The 23475-nt window shown below is 42.1% G+C and overlaps 2 pseudogenes; one reads left to right on the top strand and one right to left on the bottom strand.

Annotated features, from left to right (window-relative positions):
- Positions 1-2341: 2341 nt before the first annotated feature.
- LOC112625196 lies at positions 2342-4393 on the top strand (annotated as a pseudogene).
- A 1063-nt stretch (positions 4394-5456) lies between these two features.
- On the bottom strand, positions 5457-19443 carry LOC112624354 (annotated as a pseudogene).
- Between the last annotated feature and the right edge of the window lie 4032 nt (positions 19444-23475).

Here is a 23475-nt window from a genome sequence, read left to right as displayed (position 1 = left end):
AGAGTTTTAAATTTTGATTAAGTCCAATTTACCTATTTTTTCTTGCCAATTATGCTTTTGGTGTTATAGCTAAAAACTCTTTGCTTAACCCAAGATTACACAAATTTTCTCCCATGTTTTAATCTTTTTCAGAAGTTTTATGGTTTTACATTTAACCTTTAGGTCTGATAAATTTTGAGTTAATTTTTGTATAATGTGTGAGGTATACATTGAGATTCATTGTGCTGTGCATGAATCCCTGATTGTTCCAGTACTATTTGTTGAAAAGACTATCATTTCTCTATTGAATTGTCTTTGCACCTTTGTTAAAAATAGGTTAACTATATTTATGTGGATCAACTATTTCTGGGCTCTCAACACTTTTCACTGATGTATGTGTCTATCCTTTTCCTATTTCCACATTGTCTTGATTACTGAGGCATTACAGTAAGTCTTGGAATTCAGTAATAGGAGTCCTCCAACTTTGTTATTTTTTTCAGAATTGTTTTTCAGAACTAGAATCCTAGTTCTTTGCTTTTCTGTGGGTGGGGGGGGGCTATATTAAAAATCACACTTTTGATACCCACAAAAAACTGCTGGAATTTTTATTTTAAATCTGTAGGCCAAATTGGGGGAAATTGGCATCTTAACAATCTTTGAGTATGACATAGCACTCCATTTATGTAGGTCTTCATTGATTTCTTTCATTATAGTTTTGTAATTTCAACATACGGATCTTATACATATTTTAATAGACTCATATCTAACAACTTTTGCTGCTATTTTAAACGGTATATATATTTTTGCTTTTATTATTATTTTTAATTGACACATAATAATTGTACATATCATGGGGAACGTGTGATATTCCAATACGTGTATAAAATATGTAATGCTTAAATCAGTACAATTAGAATATCAATCACCTCAAACATTTATCATTACTTGTATTGGGGACATTCAAAATCTGTTCCTTTAACCATTTGAACATATGCAACAGATTGTTGTTAATTATAGCCACCCTATCACGCCACAGAACACTAGACCTTATCCTTCTAACTAGCATTACTTTTGTAATCCCCTCCTTCCTTTACCATTAACCAATCCTCTCCTTCCTCTACCATTCCTGATCTCTAGTAACTGTTCTCTACTTCTACAAGATAACTTTGTTAGCTTCCACATATAAGTGAGAGTATACAATATATTATCTTTCTGTGTGTGGTGTATTTCACTTAATATAATGTCCTCCAAGCTCATCCATGTTGCCACAAATGACAGAACTTCGTTCTTTTTATGGCTAAATAGTATTCAATTGTCTATATGTACCACATTTTTTTATTCATTCATCTGATGATGGACACTTAGGTTGAGTCCATATCTTAGCTATTGTTAATAATGGGGCAGTAAACATGAAAAAGTAGACATCTCTTTAACATACTCCATATTTCTTTGGATATATACCCAGTGGTGGGATTGCTGGATCATATGTTAGCTCTACTTTTAGTTTTTTAAGGAACCTCCATATTGTTTTCCATAATGGTTGTACTAGTTTACATTCCCACCAATAGTGCATAAGAGTTACCTTTTCTCCACATCCACCCCAGCATTTGTTACTTTTTATCTTTTTAATAAAAGCCATTCTAACTGTGGTAAGATAGTATCTCTTTGTGGCTTTGATTTGCATTTCCCTGATGATTAATGATTTGAGCATTTTTAATGTACCTGTTGGCCATTTGTATCTCTTCTTACAAGAGATGTCTATTCAGCTCATTTGCCCATTTTTTAATGAATTATGATTATTATTTTGCTGTTGACTTTCTTGAGTTCCTTATATATTCTGTGTGTGGTGGATTTAATCCCTTGTCAGATGGATAGTTTGCAAATATCTTCTCCCATTCTGCAGGTTGTCTCATCACTCTGTCAACTGCTTTCTTTGCTGCACAGAAGCTTTTTAGTTTGAAATAATCCCACTTACCTATTTTTGCTTTTGTTCCGTGTACTTTTAAGGTCTTCTCCATAAAGTCTTTGTGCAGACCAATGTCCTTAAGTGTTTACCCTATATTTTCTCCTACTAGTTTTATAGTTTTGAGTCTTATGTGTAAATCTTTAATCCATTTTGAGTTGATGGTTTTATATGGTAAGAGATAGGGTTCTACTTTCATTTTTCTGCATATGGCTATCCAGTTTTCCCAGCACCATTTATCGAAGAAACTGTTCCTTCCACCAATGAATGCTCTTAGTGCCTTTATTTACAGTTAGTTGCAGGGTGGGGAGTGCTGAGGAAAGAAACTGGGAAGTGAGAGCCATAGAGTTTGCAGCTATGATCCTTCCACTGGAGACATTCACCTGACTGCTGAAGATTGAAGAGAAGCTGAAACAGGAGGAGGAGTTGCTGTCCTATATTCAAGACAGCCTGGAGAAGAGTGACCAGCTCACCAAGAACATGATGTCTATCCTGTCATCATATGACAGTCACCATATAAAGCTGGAGAATTCCATCATTCCAGTGCACAAGCAGACAGATAATGTGCAGCGTCTGCAAGACAATTTCGAGAAGATGCTATCCATCCTGGACCACATCATCAGCTCCTACCATGTTACCAGTGACACTTAACAGATCTTCAGAGAGGGCCCCACAGGTAGGCCAGAAGAGTGTCTGGGAAGCATGGCTAAGATTCAGAAGGCTGTGGAGTATTTCTAGGACAATAGCCCAAACAGCCCAGAACTCAACAAAGTGAAGCTGCTGCTTGAGCAGGGGAAGGAGTCACTAGAGTCCGAGCTCTGCAGCCTGATGACCAGGCACAATAAGATTGTCTTCCCTGTGCTCATCCTGGATCTGATCAGTGGTGATGATGATTTGGAGGGACAGGAGGTTATGTCCCTGGAGCACCTGCCCAAGAGTATGCTCCAGGATGTAATCCACATCTCCTGCTGGCTGGTGGAAGACAGCTGCAACCAAGATTTTATGAATGTCTACTACTAAATTTGCTCCATCCAGCTGGATCACTTCATCAAGGCCTGGAGAAGTATTTCTGGAAGAAGAGTTCTTTTTCTGGAATTCCCTACTCTCCTTCTATCCCCAACAAGAGGAAAAACACACCTGCCAAAAAAGCCAGTCAAGTGGCCAGGGACAATTCATAAGGCTCAATACCTTCTGAAAACAGTATTCCCAGCATGGTCTAGTTGGGGAAAAGGGATGCTCCAACTTCCTTCCTTTGGAAGGTCACCGGCATAATTTTAAAGTTAAGTACCTGTCCAAGGCCTTGAATGACAAGCATAGGCTGCTGGTCAGGAAAGATGGTGGATATGGAGACTGATACCTACATCCACTGTGTCAGTACCTTTGTCGAGCTGGCCTAGAGTGAGTACCAGTTGCTGGCTGACATAATCACTGAGCACCATAGGAAGAAGACCTGTGACTCTGATACAGGGTGTGCTGGATGGGCTGATACTTGAAGGGGAGAATGTTCTCTCCCGCTCGGAGACCATCATTCGACACGACTTCTCCATGGTGCTTACTGTCTCCTCCATCCCGCATCACCTAAGCACAGCAAACCTGAGTTTGACCAGGTGCTCTAGGGCATGGCTGCCATCAGCAAGAACAAATCACCTGGCCTCATCATCTCCCTAGAGGCCATTTGAGCCAAAGCACTGGAGGACGTTGTGGACAACATCAAAAATGACCTTGACAATGAATGCAACGTGCCCAAGGATGGCACCATGCTCACAAGCAACATCATCCTCTTCCTGCAGCAGCTTCTGGACTTCCAGGAGATGGTGGGTGATATGCTGGCTTCCCAAGAGGCCAGTTCTTCAGCCACAGCCATGGTTCAAAGTTCAGCAAGTGACTGCTAAGCATCTGTATCTGTGAAATTCTGGGCAGCCTGCAGTTGAACTTGCTGAGCAAGTCCAAGGTGTATGAGGACCCAGCTCCAAGCACCATCTTCCTGCATAACAACTACAACTACATCCTCAAGTCCCTGAAGTCTGAGCGATCCAGATGGTGGCTGTGACTCAGAAGATTGCTGAGTACCCCCACTGGGAGCACATTGAGCAGTAGATCGACTTACCAGTGCAGTTGGCTAAAGGTGACTGAATATTTCACAGAGAACAATATACTTATGTTCCAACCAGGAGTCAAACTCTAGAATAAGGAGCAGCAGATGATCAAAGAGTGTTTCAAGGGCTTCAATGATGGCCTTGAAGAACTGTGCAAGATCCAAAAGGCCTGGGCTATTTCAAACACAGAGAAGGACAGGATTTGCTAAACCCCAAAAAACATTGTCAAGGAAACCTGTAGGGCCTCTCTGCACAAGTTCAGCAGCATGCCCTTCACCAAGAACCTGGAGAAGTACCTGTACGCATGGAGCAGATGGATGACATGACCAATTGCCTTTTCAACACCTCTGCCTGAGTCTTCTGCTAGCCCTGCCTGGTTCTGCCAGACTAGCCAGGTCATTGGACAGATAAACCCGTGTTAACTTGCCTCTGGGCTGGGTGAGTTTGAAGTCCTATGAGAAAGAGGCTTGTCTTCACTGCCCCATCCAGGAGCCTCCTCCCTGAGCCCTCTAGTCCTGGTTTCTGCTTTTTCCCTGTAGCCCACGTTTCCAACAAAACCAGCATTCTCCCAGAAAGCTGGATTCCTTCTCGTCTTGGGTTTTGTGATGCTGATAGCTTTCGAAATAGGAGAGGAGAGAAAGAAGACAGAGGCCTGTGCCCACAGCTGCCTCATATGTACCAAAAGCAGTAGGGCAGAACAGCACTACCTCTGTCCTCAGTCAAAAGTGGGTACTAGAACTTCCTTTTCAGCCCAAAATGTGGGTAGGTCTCAGAGGAGTAGTCAGAAGACCTGGGGAAAAGCAATCAGGTTCTCCTGGATTTTGTGCAGAAAACACATTCCCCATTGCCCACAGACCTGAGATCTGGGGCTGCTCCATTTCCCAGGAGTCCCCTAGGTGACTGGGAGCAGGACTGCCTGCCTGCTCGCCATTCCCTCTGGGTTCCAGTACACTGCAGGAGGCATTCAGAAAAGGAGCCCTGACCCACCCTCTGTGGCCTGCTTCCCAGGCCTCAGTCTCCCACTTCCCAGCATTAGTGCCTCCTGGCCCAGGACCAAACAGCAGCGGTTACAGAAGGCTGCATACCTATGGACTGGGAGACTGGTGGACAGTGGAGAGAAATTCAGGAGCAAAGTAAGGTGAAAAGCAAGGTCCCACCTACTTAAGATCAGAAAAAATAGCTGAGTTCAATGAATACAGACCCTTGAGGTGTACTTGCACTTGGGAATGGGTTTATTTCAAGCTCTTTGCTTATATGCTAATGGAGGGAGAGCTCGGGGTGGTTCAGGGTCTTCCGAGGATAGAGAAGAGATCTAACTTTCCTCCCCAGCTCTCCAGAGACCCTGTCTTGGCTCTACCCCCAGTCATGGGAAACCAAAACTGCATCCTAAAGTCTGCAGCCCAGGCCCAACGCTGTCACTACCTGGGCTGCTTGCCATGGGGTGCAGCCTCTCTAGGGTCTGAGTTGGACTTGCACGCTGTCCACATTCAGATTCCTGTGAAGTTGAATTGGCTGCACTGCACCCATGCCACATACATGAGGAAGAAGTCACAGTCAACAGTCTCAGTCCAGCTTCTCTTTGACCCCTTTATTCTTCTGGGTGCTTCCATGCAGAGAAAGGAGTTGTTTTTCAGGCCCTCCCCTGAGCCGACCCAACATGAGCAGAAGGATGAAACCCAGGGGTCATCAGCCTGTATCTCTCCCTTCTGGAAAGTCTCAATTAATTAACATTTGGGTCTGGCCCATTGCGGGTCATCTTCAGTGGAAAAAACACCATCTTAGGGAGGCTCTGCAAGGCAATATGTTATCTTGGAGAGTTGAGGTCACCTGGGCCTTTAGGGAGGCCAATCTTGCTCCCTGATGCAGACCTGCCTCTAACAAGAAAGGATATGGTGGAGCCCAGGGACAGGAGAGCCAGCAGGGTTGGTGCAAGGAGCCATGACCACCTAACAACTCCTGCACCCTTATCCAGCCCTAGGCAGGCAACCTGCCAGTTCTTTTCTGTTTAGACCTGCACTTAGGCCTCATTCCTTACCCCTCACCCCCAGGAAGGTGCCTCAACCTTCACTCACTTTCAGGATTAGACCCTAGATTCTCATAATCTTGCTTTTCCTCTCTCAGGACTAGGCTGGGGTTGCTCGTAGCCCCAGAGTTGCCCCAGGCCAGCAGCCCAACCAGCAGCACAATCTCTGGGGCACTGAGGAAGAGCAGCAGCAGCAGGACGCTGAAGTAGTAAACTGGAGGTGGGAGGGCAGGTGGGATGGTTAGGGGCCGGGTCCTGTGCCTCTGATGTCCTGGGAGTTGAGCAGAAACACCCTGGTGTGGATGACAGCAGGTGGGAGAAAACAGGTAGGCCAGGTAAGGAAGTAGAACTTACTGAGGAGCGGGTTGCAGGAGGAGCTGGGCAGGGCCTGCACCAGGGAGGAGTGTAAGAGAGGTAGCCCAGCAGCAGTGTCACCTTGGAAGCAATGCCCTTGATTGTCTGGAGGGGCAGCAGCCCCCCAGCACGTGACAGCCAATATAAGTGCCCCTTAGGTGCCAATAGAGCTATGATGGACTTCAGTGCTGTGTTCTTCAGGCTCAACTGGAAGGGGAAAAATTAGGACTCTCCAGGGGGAGATGGGGAGTGGGCAGCAGGGGTATGGGTTCATGCCTCTGGCTCTGTATCCCTCACCTTCCTACCTCCATTAGCCCTCCTGTCAGCCTCTTCCTGACTTGACTCACTGTCACCTGGAAGCAGGGCACCAGCTGCTAGGGTGGAAATCATGAACTACATACTCCCTCTTGACACTCACGGTCTCATTCACCACGTGGGCCTGGAACTCCAGCTCCATGGCTGAGAAGGGTGGGGGTGAGAACAATGAATAGAAACAGGAGATCTCTGTCCCCAAATCTCCAGGGAGTGGGGCCAAAAGCAATCTGGAGCCCAGGGGTGATGGAGACTTCTGATGGCTTCTCGGGGACAGACTTGAGGACAAAACTGGTCTATAGGAGGGCTTCCCAAATCTTATTTTGCAAAATTTCTAATTGTCTGAAGGTCTTTATCAGATTCATAGATGAATTTTGATTGTAAAGAAATCAATGAACTTCCCACCAAAAAAGAAAAAGAACATCAGTTGGCTGAAAATAAGTGGACTTATTTCTGGGGTCTGTATTTTGTTCCATTGGCCTATATGTCTGTTTTTATGCCAGTAACATATTGTTTTGGTTACTATAGCTTTGTAGTTTGATAGTGTGATTCCTTCAGCCTTGTTTTTGTTTTTGCTATTGTTGTTTTTGCTCAAGATTGCTTTGGTTATTCAGGGTCTTTTCTGGTTCCATACGAATTTTAGGAATACTTTTTCTGTTTCTGTGAAAAATGTTATTGGTATTTTCATAGACGATTGCATTGAATTTGTAGATTGCTTTGGTGGTATGGTCATTTTCACAATATGAATTCTTCTGATCTATGAACATGGGATGGCTTTCTTTTTTTGTGTGTCTTCAACTTTTTTCAGCATTGTTTTATAGTTTTCTCTGTAGAGATCTTTCACCTTTTTGGTTAAACATATTCCTGGGTATTTTATTTATTTATTTTTATAGCTATTGTAAGTGAGGCTGTTGTCTTGTTTGTTTTTCAGATAGTTTATTGTTGGTGTATAGAAACTCTATTGATTTTTTTACTTGATTTTGTATCCTGCAACTTTGCTGAATTTGTTTATCGGTCCTAAGCGATTTTCTTTGGTGGAACTTAGGGTTTTCTATATATGAGATCATGTCATCTGCGAACAGGGATAATGTAACTTCTTTTTTTTTTTTTTCCAATTTGTATACCTTTTGTTTCTTTCTTTGGCTTAATTGCTCTGGCTGTGGCTTCCAGTACTCTGTTGAATACAAATGGTGAAAGTGGGCTTCCTTGTCTTGTTCAGGTCTCGGAGGAAAAGCTTTCAACTTTTCCCCCATTCAGTATGATGTTGACTATAAGTTTGTCATATATAGACTTTATTGCATTGAAATACATTCCTTCTATACCTAACTTGTTGATAATTTTTATCATGAAAAATCATTGAATTTTATCAAATGTTTTTTCTGCATTTATTGAGACACATAGTTTGTGTTCTTCCTTCTGTTAATGTGATGTATCATGTTTATTGATTTGCATATGTTGAACCATTCTTGAATCTCTGGGATAAATACCACTTGATTACGGTGAATAATCTTTTTAATGTGCTGCTAGATTTGGTTTTCTTGGATTTTGTTGAGGATTTTTACATTTATGTTCAACAGGGATATTGGCCTGTAGTTTTTTGTTGTTATTTTGTTTTTGTCTGGTTTTGGTATCAGGGTAATGCTAGTCTGGTAGAATGAGTTTGGAAGAACTCCCTCCTCTTTAATTTTCTGGAATAGTTTTAGAAGAATCGCTATTATTTCTTCTTTAAAAGTTGGATAGGATTTCACAGTGAAGCCATCAGGTCCTGGGCTCTTCTTCGATGGGAGACTTTATTATAGATTCATCTTGTTGCTTATAATTTGTCTGCTCATGTTTTCTATTTCTTCTTGGTTCAATTTTTTCAGATAATATGTATAGAGAAATTTATCCATTTTATTCATTTCTGCTAGATTTTCTAATTTACTGTCATATAGCCGCTCATATAATCTCTAGTGATCCTTTGTATTTCTGTGGTATCAGTTGTAATGTCTCCTTCTTCATTTCTATTTTATTTATTGAGTCTTTTCTCTTGTTTATTGGTTAGCTTAGCTAATAGTGTATGGATTTGTTTACATTTTTAAAAAACTTGTTGATTTTTTGCATTTTTTTAGTCTCAGTTTTATTTATTTCTGCTCTGATCTTTATTATTTCTTTTACTAATTTTGGGTTTGGTTTTTTCTTGCTTTTGTAGTTCCTCAAATGCATCATTAAGTTGTTTATTTGAAATCTTTCTACTCTTTTGATGTAAGAGTTTATTTCTATAAACTTACCTCTTCATACTGCTTTTGCTGTAACCCATCTGTTTTGGTGTTGTGTGTGTATTTTCATTTGTTTCAATAAATTTTAAATGTTTCTTCTTAATTTCCTCATTGCCCCGTTGGTCATTCAGGAGCACGCTGTTTAATTTCCACGTGTTTGTACAGTTTCCAAAGTTCATTTTGTTATTGATTTCTACTTTATTCCATTGTGGTCAGAAAAGATACTTGATATGATTGCAATTATTTCAACTTTTTGAGACTTATTTTGTGGCCTAATATGTGTTCTATCCTGGAGAATGTTCCATGTGCTGGTGAAAAGAATGTATATTCTGCAACTGTTGAATGAAATGTTCTATAAATGTCTGTTAGGTCCATTTGGTTTAAAACGCAGTTTAAATCCAATGTTTCTTTGCTTATTTTCTGTCCGTCTGGATAATCTGTCCAATGCTGAGAGTGGGGTATTGACGTCCTCAACTATTATTGTATTGGAGTCTATCTCTTCCTTTAAATCGAATAACATTTGCTTTACATGTCTGGATATTTCTATATTTGGTGCATATATATTTACAATTCTTATATCCTCTTTCTGAATTGATCCCTTTGTCATTATAAAATGAGCTTCTTTTTCTCTTTTTCCTTCCCCAGAGGAAGATGTGCTGCTTCAGCTCAGGCCTGGGGCACATGACTCTTCCAGGAAGCCCAGACATCATGTCCCTGAAATGCAGGGTGCCACTTCAACTTAGGTATTGGGGAGCATGACCATTCTGGATGGTCAAGGAACAGTTTCCAAGGGATGCAGGGCACTGCTTCAGCTTAGGTACCAGAGAGATATGACTTCTCTGAGTAGCTAAAGTACTATTTTCTTCAGCTTCTGCCCAGGGAGGCACAGGGAGGGGTAAGTAAAGCACTTCCACCTCTGCTTGGCTCCACAGGGAAGGGTGTAATAGATATTTGCATCAACTTGTGGATGTCAGGGCACCAGTCTGGGGTGGTTCGGTGGTGGCTGAGCCTCAAGGATGAAGGGGAGCTATGGCTACTTGCCCCTGAAGCAAGACACATTTCATCCATAGTTCCAGTTGGAAGATCGTGTAGCACAGCAGCTGTGTGGGACACCGGGGAGAGGGCACAGTGTCAGCTCCTTCCCTGTGGAAAGCACAGCTATGTGGACTCCAGGCAGCTCCCTCAGCTGGGCTTGGTGCTTGTGAGAACTGCAGAGGACTGCAGTGGTGAGATTTATAGGTGTCCAGGGTGCTGATGGGGATTGCTAGGATCCTTTTGCTTACTGCCTCACCATAGGGAGAAGTTTCTCCTGGTTCCCAGCTGATCCCAGTTGGGAGATGAAGTGGTAGAAGCCAGGCATTTTCTTACATTCTCCATGTGGTCCGCCTTAGTTTCTGTGCTCAACAGGTTTCCGTTACTCCCATGATGCACTACAGAGGTCCCTCTCAGTTATTTTTGTTAAAACATAGTTGTTTATTCATTGTTCTGGCTGTCTTTGATGAGCACTAGGGGGTTCTACTCAACCATCTTGCTGATGTCACTCCAGCTTATATGTTTTCAATTTGGGAGTTCACTTTCTCTTTGCCAGTATATAGAAATACAAATTATTTTTTTATAGTGATCTTGTATTCTGCAACCTTTGCTAAACTTACCAGTTCTAGGAACTATTTTTTAAATTCTTTGAGATTTTCTATACAGACATGAGCAAACAGAGACAATCTTCTCTTTCTTTCTTTCTTTCTCTTTCTTTTCTTTCTCCTTCCTTCCTTCCTTCCTTCCTTCCTTCCTTCCTTCCTTCCTTCCTTCCTTCCTTCCTTTCTTTCTTTCTTTCTTTCTTTCTTTCTTTCTTTCTTTCTTTCTTTCTTTCTTTCTTTCTTTCTTTCTTTCTTTCTTTCTTTCTTTCTCTTTCTTTTTGTATTGATTGCACTGGCTAGAACTTACGGTATAATATTGAATAGGACTGGGGATAGAGAACAGCCTTGCCTTATTTCTGATCTTAGAGGTCCTCCTCAGTGCTCCTGTCATCTCAGGCTATTGTTATGGACCCAGAGGCTGCTCCCCACCATTTTTTTTAACTATTCTCTTCCCATAGTTTTATTGTGTTTTCACCAGTGCCCCAAGTATAGCAGTGTTTATAGGCCATCCTTCCACAGAATCAGGCTTCTGTTCCATAAGTAGTAAGGGAGGGAAAAGCATCTGAGTGGAGTTAAGTGCCCCTCCAACAGCAGTTGCTTCTCATCCTCCATGCTGCACCCAAAGGACAACTTGTTAAACTTAACTTTCTTCATTCTTTTTCTGGGAGTACCTGGTGACATTTGTGGAGAAAAACCTGAAAAGGACAATTTCAATGCCCCAAGGGGCTTCCCATTCTTACACCAGCTCCCCATTGGCCTCTACCACATCCCCAACCACCCTATTGAACTCCTTTTACTTGTGTTCAGTTGAATCCACCTATGTATGCCAGCACATGCATTTCTCTTCCTGGGAGCACCTGTTTCTCCTTAGACTGGGGCCAGTTGGTTGCCCTGCAACCTTAGCTCCTTGATGGGTTCAAGGAAATGCATAAATTTGCAGTTTGTCTGGTTTGGTAAGAATAAGAGCAAAATTCCTTCCAGCTGTTTAGATCCTTCAACAGAAACAAAAAATAACTTTTTTGAATAACAATTAAGACACTGTACTGCTCATAGAGAGGTCCATATAGAGTTGTCTTTGGTTACTGGCTTAACTTAAAGGGACATTTTCCAGCATCTATTACTTCTGATTCCTACAGATGAAGGAAAATAATATCCTTAAATTCCTTTCTTCAGGAACCTACTTGGGAGGCACCAACATTTGCTTTCAGTTGGATAAGTATATCCATAAAAAGAAAAGTGGTGATATCTATACATTAAACCTAAAATGGATCTGGAGGAGGTTCTTTATGAATCTCAGGCCATTGTAACAATTGAAAACCCAGCAGCCATTATTCTCTGAGTATACCAACCAGCCTGCTGTACTGGAGCTTGCTCCTGCCCTAGGATCCATCTGTTTTGTTGGACACTTTATTCCCAGAACATTTAGGCAGTTTTCTAGGATCCTCCTCCTTCAGTGAACTGAACATTAATATCTTCCAAAGGCATCTGCTAGTAGCCTGCTCACTACTGCACTACATAACACAGATCCCTCAACTCTATTTTGCATAGGATATTGACATCTTATGCAAAAATGAAGGTACTCACTCAAAGGGTCTGACATAATGGTTGCTGGCCTATGAGGTCCTGCTTGGGTGTGGCACTATTTCCCTTGAGCACCTGTGGGAAGTCATACCTGATCTCTGCTTCTACAGTGATACTAGACAGATTGAAAAGGAAGAACAGATTGCTGCTGAAAAGGCAGAACAAAGAGAAGTTTTGGAGAGAATGCATTACTTATGTTGACATATTTACTGCAACTCAATCTGAGCTTGCAGATTCATCTGAAAGAGTCTGCATCTATTCAGCATTGATGAAGAATGAAGTGCTCAGATTGTTGCTGAAGACAGATCTATGGCTGCCAATTGACCCCAGAGTACAGAACTAGGGTGAATAGAAAAGAAGTCTCGGTTTGAGATATAATAATAATAGCAACAGTAATAGTGATAATATTTATGAAATAAACTTAAAATTTAGAGTAGATTCCCCTCCATGAGAATAATAAAATGAAAAGAACAAAAGTATGTCTAATGTTTATTGAGCATTTATTCTGTTGAAATTGAGCATTGAGCCAAATGCTTTCACATACATTTTATCAGTTAGTTTTTACAAAAAGTCTAATATAATAGATACTTTCCCCAATTTATAGATGATGAAACAGGTTCAGACAGGTTAGCTGACATGACTTAGATGTGTGTCCCCTCCAAATCTCATGTTGAAATGTGATCCAAATGTTGGAGGTGGGGCCTGGTAGGAGGTATTTGGGTCTTGGAGGTGGATCCTTCATGAATATCTATCTTGGTGCCATCCTCACAGTAATGAGTGAGTTCTTGCTCTATGAGTTCACACAAGATCTGGTTGTTTAAAAGGATCTGAAACCTCCCCATTCTCTCTGGCTCTGTCTCAGAATGTGATATGGTTTGGCTGTGTCCCCAACCAAATCTCATTTTGAATTCCCACATGTTGTGGGAGGGACCCGGTGAGAGGTAATTATTCAATTACCACGGTGGCAGGTTTTTCCCATGCTGTTCTTGTGATACTGAGTAAGTTTCATGAGATTTAACGGTTTTAAAAAAAAGGAAATTTCCCTGCAGAAACTCTCTTCTCTTGTCTGCAGCCATGTGAGATGTTCCTTTCACCTTCTGCCATGACTGTGAGGCCTCCCCAGTCACATGGAATGGTGAGTCAAATAAACCTCTTTCTTTTGTAAATTGCCCAGTCTTGAGTATGTCTTTATCAGCAGTGTGAAAATGAACTAAAACACCATGTGATGTGTTGACTCCCCTTTTCCTTCCACCATGATTGTAAGCTTCCTAGGGCCCTCACCAGAAGCTGAGCACATGTTGGTGCCATGCTTATACAGCTTGCAGAACCATAAGCCAAAATAAATCTCTTTTCTTTATAAGTTACCCTGTCTCAAGTATTCCTTTATAGTAACAGCAATGAATTGACACAGAAAATTGCTATGAAGGAGTGGGGCATTGCTATAAAGTGACCTAAAAATGTGGAAGTGGCTTTGGAACTGGGTAATGAGCAGAGGCTGGAAGAGTTGAGAGATCTCAGAAGAAGACAGGACGACAAAGGAAAGTTTGGAATTTCTTAGAGTGGTTGTGACCACAAAATGCTGGTAACAATATGGACAGTAAAGGCCAGTCCTATGAGGTCTCAGATGGAAAAGAAGAATTTATTGGGAACTAGAGTAAAGGTTTATTATGTCCTAGCAAATAATTTGGCTGCATTGTGTCCATGTCTTAGGGCTTTGTGGAAGGTTGAACTTAAGAGTGTTGACTTAAGAAATTTAGTGGAAGAAAATTCTAAGCACCAAAGCATTCAAGAAGCAGTGTGGCTGCTTCTAACTCCCTGCAATCAGATACAGGAGCAAAGGAATAACTTAAATTGGAACTTATAATTAAAAGGGAAGCACAGTGTAAAAAATTGGAAAATTTGCAGCCTGTCCCTTTAGTAGAGAGAATAGAGTATTTTCAGGAGCATAACTGAAGCAGGCTGTAAAGCAACCATTTGCTAGAGAGATTTTCATGACTAAAAGGGAGCCAGGTACTAATAGCGAAGACAATGATAAAAAGCCTTGAAAGCATTTCAAAAGTCTTCAGGACAGCTCCTCCTATCACAGGCCCAGAGACCTAGGATGGAAGAATGGTTTCAGGGGCCAGGCTCAAGGCACTGCTACCATGCTCAACCTTAGGACACTGCTCCCTGCATCCAGTTGCTCTAACTCCAGCTGTGGCTCAAAGGACCCAGATATAGCTCAGGCTGCCACTTCCGAAAGTGCAAGCCTCCATATGCCTTGGTGGTTTCTATGTAGTCTTAAGCCTGCAGGTGCACAGAATGCAAGAGTGAAGGAGGCTTGGCAGCGTCTGCCTAGATTTCAGAAGATGCTTGGAAAAGCCTAAGTGCTTAGGCAAAACCCTGCTGGGGGTATGAACCCCCACAGAGACACTCTACCAGGGCAGTGCTAAGGGGAAATGTGGAGTTGGAGCCCCCAGACAGAGTCCCCACTGGGGCCGCCCCAGTGGAGCTGTGGAAATGGGGCCACCAGCTACAGATCCTAGAATGGCAGAGCCACCAGCAGCTTGTAACCTCAGCATGGAAAAGCCATGGGGGCAGAACTTCTCAAGGCCATGGGAACCTACACAGGACACTAATGTGCCCAGGATGTGGGACATGGACCCAAAGATTGTTTTGGAGCTTTAAGATCTAATAACTGCTCTCTTGGGTATCAGACTTGTATGGGGTCCGTGGCCTCTTTCTTTTAGTTAATTTCTCCCTTTTGGAACCGGAATATTGACCCAATGCCTGTACCACCATTGTATCTTGGAAGTAAACAACTTGTTTTGATTTTACAGGCTCATAGTTGGAAAGAACATGCCTTGAATCTCAAATGAGACTTAGGACTTTGAACTTTTGAATTGATATTGGAACAAGTTAAGACTTGGGGGGACTATTGGGAGGGGATAATTGTATTTTGCAATGTGAAAAGAATATGATATTTGGAGCACAGGGTCAGAATGACATGGTTTGGATGTTTGTCCCCTCCAAGTCTCATGTTAAAATGTGATTTCCCCAATGTTGGAGGTGGGGCTTAGTGGAAGGTGTTTGAGTTGTGAGGGTGGATCCTTCATGAATGTTTTGGTGCCATCTTTGTGATAATGGGTGAGTTCTTACTCTGTAAGGTCACAGGAAATCTGGTTGTTTAAAAGAGTCTGAGATCTCCCCCTTCTCTCTCTTGCTCTCTCTCTTTCTTTCACCATGTGATGCTCTAGCTCCCCCTTCACTTTCTGCCGTTATTGTAAGCTTCTTGAGGCTCTCACCAGAAGCAAAGCAAATGTTGGTGCCATGTTTGCTTGTACAACCTGCAGAAATATGAGCCAAAATAAACCTCTTTTCTTGATAAATTACCCAATCCCAGGTATTCCTTTATAGTAACACAAATGGACTAATATATTAATTAACTTGCCCAAAGTTGCAGAACTGGGAAATGTTTTGTACCTCTATAAAATCATGACAAGGAAGGCTTTTAGAATCCTAGCATTTTCAAGGTAAAATAAAAGAATTTTAAAGACCATCTCCTTCAATTTCCTTGTTTGGAGAATGAGGAAACTAAACCTCAGGGCCTAATGTCACTCAGTCACTTAGTTCTTTATTGCAGAGCCAGAACCAGAACTCAGGCTTGTTTACTTTTAGTCCATTGCAACTTCTATAATCCTACAGATATTCCTTGATGAGACTGAACAGACAGACCTCAGTAAAGGGTAAGATCCACTTTCTGAGTATTCCTATTTGTTGTGGATTTACCAATACTCTAAAGGTAGGCCTACAGCAAGCATTAGTTGAATGTATTAAAATCAGTCTTCTTCTTGAGTTGGGCCTCAAAAAGAAACTCCCCAGCAGCCAATTTCAGTCTGGTCATGTAGACTAGTCCTACCTTCCACATAGCCCCGTTGCCTAAGATCTTTCTGCCTACCACTGCCTCTATCCCCTTCGGCTCCTCTGAACAGGAGGTTCAAGGCAAAAAGGAGGGTGGGAGGAAAAGGTGAAGTATGTAATTAAGAAAGAAAATATTCCACCAAGGGAGAATGTGTGCAACTATCCCAAAGGAAGTTAAAAATAGGTTTTGGGCAAGGATAACAATGTAAAAGTTAATTTGAGGCTTCTTTGGAGGCCTACTAAAAGGATTGCACTTATTTGGATGTTTATAGCGTGGCATGTTACTTTAAAAATAATCCTTATTACCTTATACTCATACATAATACCATATTCAATCCTTTATAATGTTAAATAAAAGGGAAATAATAACACCTTGTGTTTGTATATTGTTTTACAGCTTACTGAGCACTTTTATAACCATGATCTCACTTGATCTTCACAATAAGGTTGTGAAGTAGCTAAGGAAGGTTATTATTAATCCCATTTTACAGTTGAGGAAACTGAGGCTCAGAGAGATTAAATGAGTTGCTCAAGATCACTCAGCTAGATAATAGGGGCCAAAAATAGAACCTTCCATTTGAGACAGGGTAGTGCTCTGTGAGGGACTATTGAAATACCAAGTATGGCCAAAGAGAAAAATTTTTCATTTTATGGATTCAGGATTCAAACCAAGGTCTGAACATGTTCAGGACTGAAACAGACTTTTAAGGCATGTTGACATGGAGCAGGAACATGTAGAAGGATCAGAAGGTGAAAATTCTCTGCAAACAGGGAACTGGCTGTATAGTTTCAAGACAGATGTAATTTTTATAACATCATTGCTAAAAAAGGGAAGGAGTACGTGCTAACAAAATGGAAGTCCAAGAAAGCCTTAGAAAGGTCACAAATAACCAAATAACGTGAAGTCTACTTTTGCCTACTCAGAAAAAAAAAGGAAAAAAAAAAATAAAGAAAAAAATAGAAATGAGGAAAAATTAGTTCCTCATTCCTGGAACTCCGTCTACCCAAAATTACCAAGTATTTCTAATCTCCCCACGAGACATATACAAATAATTTCAGAACTAAATATGTGTGTGTATATGTGTGTGTGTGTGTGTGTGTGTGTGTGTGTATACACAATTGTAGGCTAAGTTAATGGTGAATATTTACATAATTTGAGGATATAAGAAGTTTTCTAAGCATGACACTAAGGCAAAAATTGTAAAGAAAATATTTCTAGATATAATTATACAAAATTTAAACATTTCTTTCTTAAGTCAAAATAAATGCTATAAAATTTCAAAAGAAAATGCTACAAAAATTAAAAGAAAAAATTGTACAAATACTTGGAAAACATATGTCTCACGAGAGGTTAATGTCTTCATTTTTAACATCTCTAATGAACTAATGATGATTATTATGATGACAATGAAATTAACTTTCCATTTAAAAAAACACAGGTTTGGTGAATTAACACAGAAACAGAAAGCCAAATGCTGCATGTTCTCAATTATAAGTGGGAGCTAAGCACTGGGTACAAACGGACGTAGAGATGGGAAGAATAGAAACTAGTGACTACAAGAAGTGGGAGAGAGGGAGACGGAGAAGGGCTGAAAAACTACCCATTGGGTACTATGCTCACTACCTGGGTGACAGGATCATTTGTGTCCCAAACCTCAGCATCATGCAGTATACCCATGTAACAAACCTGCACATGTAACCCCTGCATCGAAGGTAAAAGTTGAAATTATAAAAAATAAAACAAAAATGAAAATAAAAAACACAGGCTTGGAATATGAACAAGAAATTCCAGTTTTAAGAAATACATAGCCAGTATGTATATGGCAACCTGTACCACCGTTACTTATGATTGTATCAACCCACACTAAAATTTATTTTACTAATGTGGCAAAATTTTATAATAAATGTATTTAAAAGGTTGTAACACCTTATGTTCAGTATTTTTTTTTTTTTAAGAAAACATATGCATCTAAGTTCTGAAACAACAGTGGCACTGAAATATAAACAGTGGTTATCTCTAGGCAGAAGGATGACGAATACTTTTTTCTTATTTAGTTTTAAAAATCATGAACATGAATTACTTTTGTAATAAAGAAACCAAATTGGCCATTATACCTGTAACCAGTGCCTAACTTCCTATTACACAATGGTTTCTATTTAGAAATCACATTTGACTTACAGTATTTGGATTTTCAAACTCCATGTCGAGAACACAATCTGCCATAAATGGGAAAGCTTTGTGCACTCCATTTGAATACATAATTTGAGTTGGCTTCTTCCCTACCTGGTGTTCCTGCCCTTCAGGGTAATTCACATAGTTACCTCCTGGCTTCCTAGATGTAATTACTCTACTAGGAAAAGAAGTATCTAGATTATTATATAAACAAACAGCATAATCATAAATGGTATCTTCTGAAATTTGGGTTGTTGCCGATTTTTCTTTCATAGCAAAATTAGATTTAAGTAAATTTTGCCTATGCTACATTAGAAGCTTAACACTTCCAAATAAATCAACCATAGGGGCCAGATATAAACTCTAATGCAACTGATTTCTTCCCCCAGTACAGACCCTTCTTTCTTTAATAAGCTCGCCCTAGCATCCCCACATATTCAGCCCCACTAACAAATACAATCTGCTACACACACCATTTTTTAACCAGATGGGGATAAAGAGAATGAGAAAACATTCCCACCGTCAGCCATGGGACAACACCAGAATGCAAATACAAGGTAGTTTGACAGAATTTCACTTTTTGCCTCTAAACATTCCAAAAAGTTAGATTATACTCATTGGAGAAGAGGGATGATCTAATATTTTAAGAGACTTTGAAATCCTAAGAATGTTTTTTTTTCTGTGGCCTTTTATGGAAGGAAACTTTGCAGAGGTACTTCATCTTTGTGAAAGTCAAGGTGGCAGATGGGTTTTATATGCCCAACCTGTTACGGCTCTCCTGCCACAAAAGTAAAGACAAAAATTATCCATAAGAAGGCATCATTAGCATCTATGCTATGTACCATGAGCACGTGGTTGAAGTGGAAATGGTTGGCTTTGCTTCTGCTGAATCATAGACATGATAGACTATTTTGTATCTTGGAGCCACTGATCACTCTTACTTGTCACTCCCCGAATCTCCTGATTGCCATTGCCCCATAAGTAGGAAGAAGCCTTTCTTAGGTGAAAATGGCTTCTGTTGTTTTCCACCTCTTGATATTCCACTGGGACCATGTGTGTGCACTGACTCACGCATGTGGCGGCTGTGAAGGTCTCATTTGGAACCCACATTGAAATGTTTGCTTGAATCTGGCAGAATCTGGCCGGTAACAGTGGAAGATATTTCATCATCATAACGATGATGCCACATCACACTTTTCATCTTCAAAGTGTTTTCATTACAAACAGTAATTAATTCCTATAATACTCATGAGGTAAGTAAGTAAACACCATTATCCCCATTTTATAGATAGAGAAACTGAGGTGAAGAAGCCAAGCAAGTGGTCCAAGACCAAAAGGAGAGAGTCCAAGAGCAGGGACCAGAGAGGGAAGAAGCTCCTCGTATCTGCTAATCCCCTCCGGCTTGCACCATCCCAGACCTGCATCAAGGGAAAGTGGCTGCAGAGCTGAAGATACCCAGAGGCTGAGGGAGGGCAGGATCTCCCAACAGGCCCGGCTCTGGCCTCACTGCCCTGGGAAATGAATGCTGCTATTCATATTGTGTGGGCAGTTTGTGGGCGTTCACTTCAAGATCGCTTGCAAAATCACAACAACAAAAAACCCATTGAGGCCCCTTTCTCCTTGGACCACGTATTTCCTGAGTTTTTCCTTGAAATCAGGGGATGCATAGTACATATACGCCCTCAGGAAGCAGGAGCATTCAGCCCACCCTACAATTCTTGGGAGGCTACATTCAGCAATGTGACCACAGACCCGGCTGTGCGGCAGGAACCTTCTCCTACGGGTTCCTGGCCCAGCTCCTTCACAAGACATTTAATAGCCATCTGGCTGGCTCCACACTGGAACACTTATCTACTTGCCTTCTCACTGTGGGCCTCCCAACTCCCCATGCCCAAGACGGACACATCTCAAGTAGCCGGCAATTAGATTGAAACCTTATATTACTGCTGGCGGAGGCGGCCTGGGAGAAAACACGAATTGAAATGAAATGAACATGGCTTATCAAGGGAGGAACCTAGTCTCGGGGGAGTCGCTGACCAAACCGCTATCCCACTACAGACCTGAATGTTGCCCAGACCACCCTGCTAGACAGCAATCGTAAGTTCCTCGCAGGCCCCAAAAACTTATCAAACACTTCTTTTGATTTCTTCCCACCTGCCAAAAAAATGCTCCTGCCTGTTCACTATCCTGCATCTCTCTTTCCACACCTCACATTTCCCTCAACAGCCCGCAGGTTGCCCTGACCACCCACTTCACATTTGGGGCAAATCTGGAAGCTGCTGCATTAAGCATTGTGTAGATCATGTTGGTGTCATGACTTGGCTCCTAATGAAAGCTAATGGGCTTTGAAGCTCTGAATCACACACAACAAATAGCTACACCATTCAGCTCCATTCTTCCACCTTGGCTGACATTGTGCTGCCTTTGGCAGCATGTGGCCTGCAGAGCTACAGAGAAAGGGGAACTTTCCTTCTGCTGCCCCTCCTGACTTTCCCAGGAGATCAGACTCAGGGAAATTTGGAAGGTCTCGGAAACGTTTTGGCTCAGAAAACAAAGTAACGGCACCCAGGAAAACACTGGATGGCAACTGTCAGCATCAGCCACAACCCAGGGGGCCCTGCCCGGGAGAGGCCCTTGTCTCACACCTCCTGAGGCACCTTCCTGGCTGTGGCTCCGGATGACAGCCTCTCTGCCCCACCCAGCTCATTCACATCTAACCTGCTGCGGAGACAGTTAGGTTTACCAGAGCACCAGTTTATATAGTTTATACATGGCCTTCCAGAGAAGATGACATATCTCCAGGCACAGCCTTACTGAATGAAGGAACCCTCCAAATGGAATAAGGCACGTATCTTGAATACATAGACGATATGAATCAAATAAGACAACACCAGTGTCAGGGGTGGACTTCTCCATTCCACATAATTGCAAAGACTAAACAATTCTGATAATCATCAAGGAAGACTGGACAACAGGGTTACAATCATCTCTGGATCCCCCGGTTCTTGGGCAGGCAAAATCCCCTCCTCTAACCAAAGAGCAAGCTAAGGGCACAAGAAAAATTCTTCTCCGTCCGCCTGAGTGAACTCCACTTCCCCTCCCACACTGAGGTCCCCAGCAGCCCCATAGCTGGGCGCATTCCAGATTCAGGCATTACACACGTTTGTTCCCTCCATCGTGACACACTCCAGGTGAATGCTAGGGAGAAGGGCAGAGCGGAGAGGCATAACTTCTCACCACATTAAAGAGCCAGACTCCGGCTGGCTGCCAGAGCGCCGGCCGCACAGTGACAAAGCGCGTCACACCTTCCAGATTTGGAAGTTCATAAATAGATCCACAATGTTGATACTTCAGGGGAATGGTGGGTGGGAGCTGGATTTCTGTCTCTCCAACTCTGTAATTAATTTATCCAGCAACGAGGCTATAATGATGCCAGGAAGAGGGAAAGAAACCCTTGGGGGGCTGTCTGTGGCTTTTCCTCACAATGACTGGGTACTCTGGGGTTGGAGCTGCAGCCTACATGTGAATGAATTGAAAGCTGTGTGTGTGTGCGCTGTGCATGGTGTGTGTGCTGTGCATGGTGTGTGTATTGTGTATGACATGTGAAAGGAGTGTCTATCTGTGGTGTGTGACTGTGGGATGGTGTATGTGTGTGTATAATGCAAGAATGTGAGGTGTGGTGTGTGTATGGAGTGTGTGTCTATGTGGTGTGGTGTGGCATGCATGTCTATCTGTGGTGTGTGAAATGGTATAGTATGCAAATATGTGTCATACGAGAGCATGAGGTGTGGTATATGTATACTATCACGTTTGTGGAGTGTGTATGTTTACGTGTGGTATGTATGTGGTACACAAATGTGAATGGACTCTGTGCATATGATGTGAAAGTGTGAGGTAATACGTGGATGTGTGGTGTGTATGTACCGTATATAGGTGCATTGAGCATGTATGTGTGTGGCATGTGAGATACAAGGATGTAAAGTGATATGAATGTGCTGTAGTGTGTGTTACATGTAGCCATGTAAAACATGGTGTATGTGGTGCATATATGTGTGTTGTATGTGCATATCCAAAAAGTGGTGTGAAGTATTGTGTGTATGCTGTAGTGTGTTTGCTCTGTGTGATATTTGGTGTATGTGTGGTATATTTGTGTGTGGGGTGCACATGTATAATGTGAGGGTATGAGGTGTGTTGTGTGAGTTATATGTGGTGTGCATGAGTGTGTGGTATGTGTGTTGTATGTGGCATGTTTAGTGTGTACTATATGTGACATGTATGAATGTGAGGTGTGTGTATGTGTGTGTGGCGTTTGTGTTACATGTGGTATGTATAAAGGCATGTGTCATATGTGGTATGTGTGAATATGTGTATGTGGCGTGTGTGTTACATGCGGTGTGTATAAAGGCGTGTGTCATATGTGGTATGTGTGAATATGTGTACAGTGTGTGTGTGTTATATGTGGTGTGTGAATGTGTGTGGTGTGTGTGTTACATGTGGCATGCTTGAGTATATGTTAAACGTGATATGTATGCATGTACTGTGTGTGTGTGTGTGTGTGCAGTGTGTGTGCGTGCTTGGCCGACAAGCACTTGTGCAGACAGGCTGGGCCCTTACCTCTTTGATCCTCATGCAGCTGGCTGTGTCCCCTCCCCCTATTCCTTTCTCTGAGAGCTAAATCCTAGTGCAGGAAGAAAGAAAGGCTGCCAAAGCACCACACCCTGAGCCCTCGGGGAAGGGTTTGAAGTTAAGGACACTTCATTGGGATTCTAGCCAGGCCCGCCGGTCCCTCGGGCTGCACTGCTGAACACAGGTCTTACTTGCAGGAGTTCAGAGAGTGAGGGAAGCAGAAGATGATAATGACAACTGCAGAGGAGCCCAGGACCCTACCTTCCCTCACTCTGGGTCCCCAAGCTCAGTTTTGACACTTCCCAGTGACATGAACAAGTTAGTTAAGCCCTCAGGTCAACATCTACAAAATATACATAATAAATTCCTTCTCCTGGGATGAGAATTTCATAAAATGGTGTTGCACAGTGAGTTACTGTTTCCCACCTTTGTCTTTAATGGGGGTGTGAGTTTGCTGAGGAACTGGGATTCTTTGGCTTTCTTTTGGCTTCAGAAGTTTTGGTACTCACCTCGTACCCTAAAAACACTCATCTCCAAAGCTCAGAACTTGGTGGCAGATAATCTAGTTGGTAGCTT

This window comes from Theropithecus gelada, chromosome 5 (assembly GCF_003255815.1).
Source record: "Theropithecus gelada isolate Dixy chromosome 5, Tgel_1.0, whole genome shotgun sequence".
Lineage (NCBI taxonomy): Eukaryota > Metazoa > Chordata > Mammalia > Primates > Cercopithecidae > Theropithecus > Theropithecus gelada.
The sequence above is the reverse complement of the archived record's forward strand: the minus strand, read 5'-3'. Positions and strand labels throughout refer to the sequence as shown.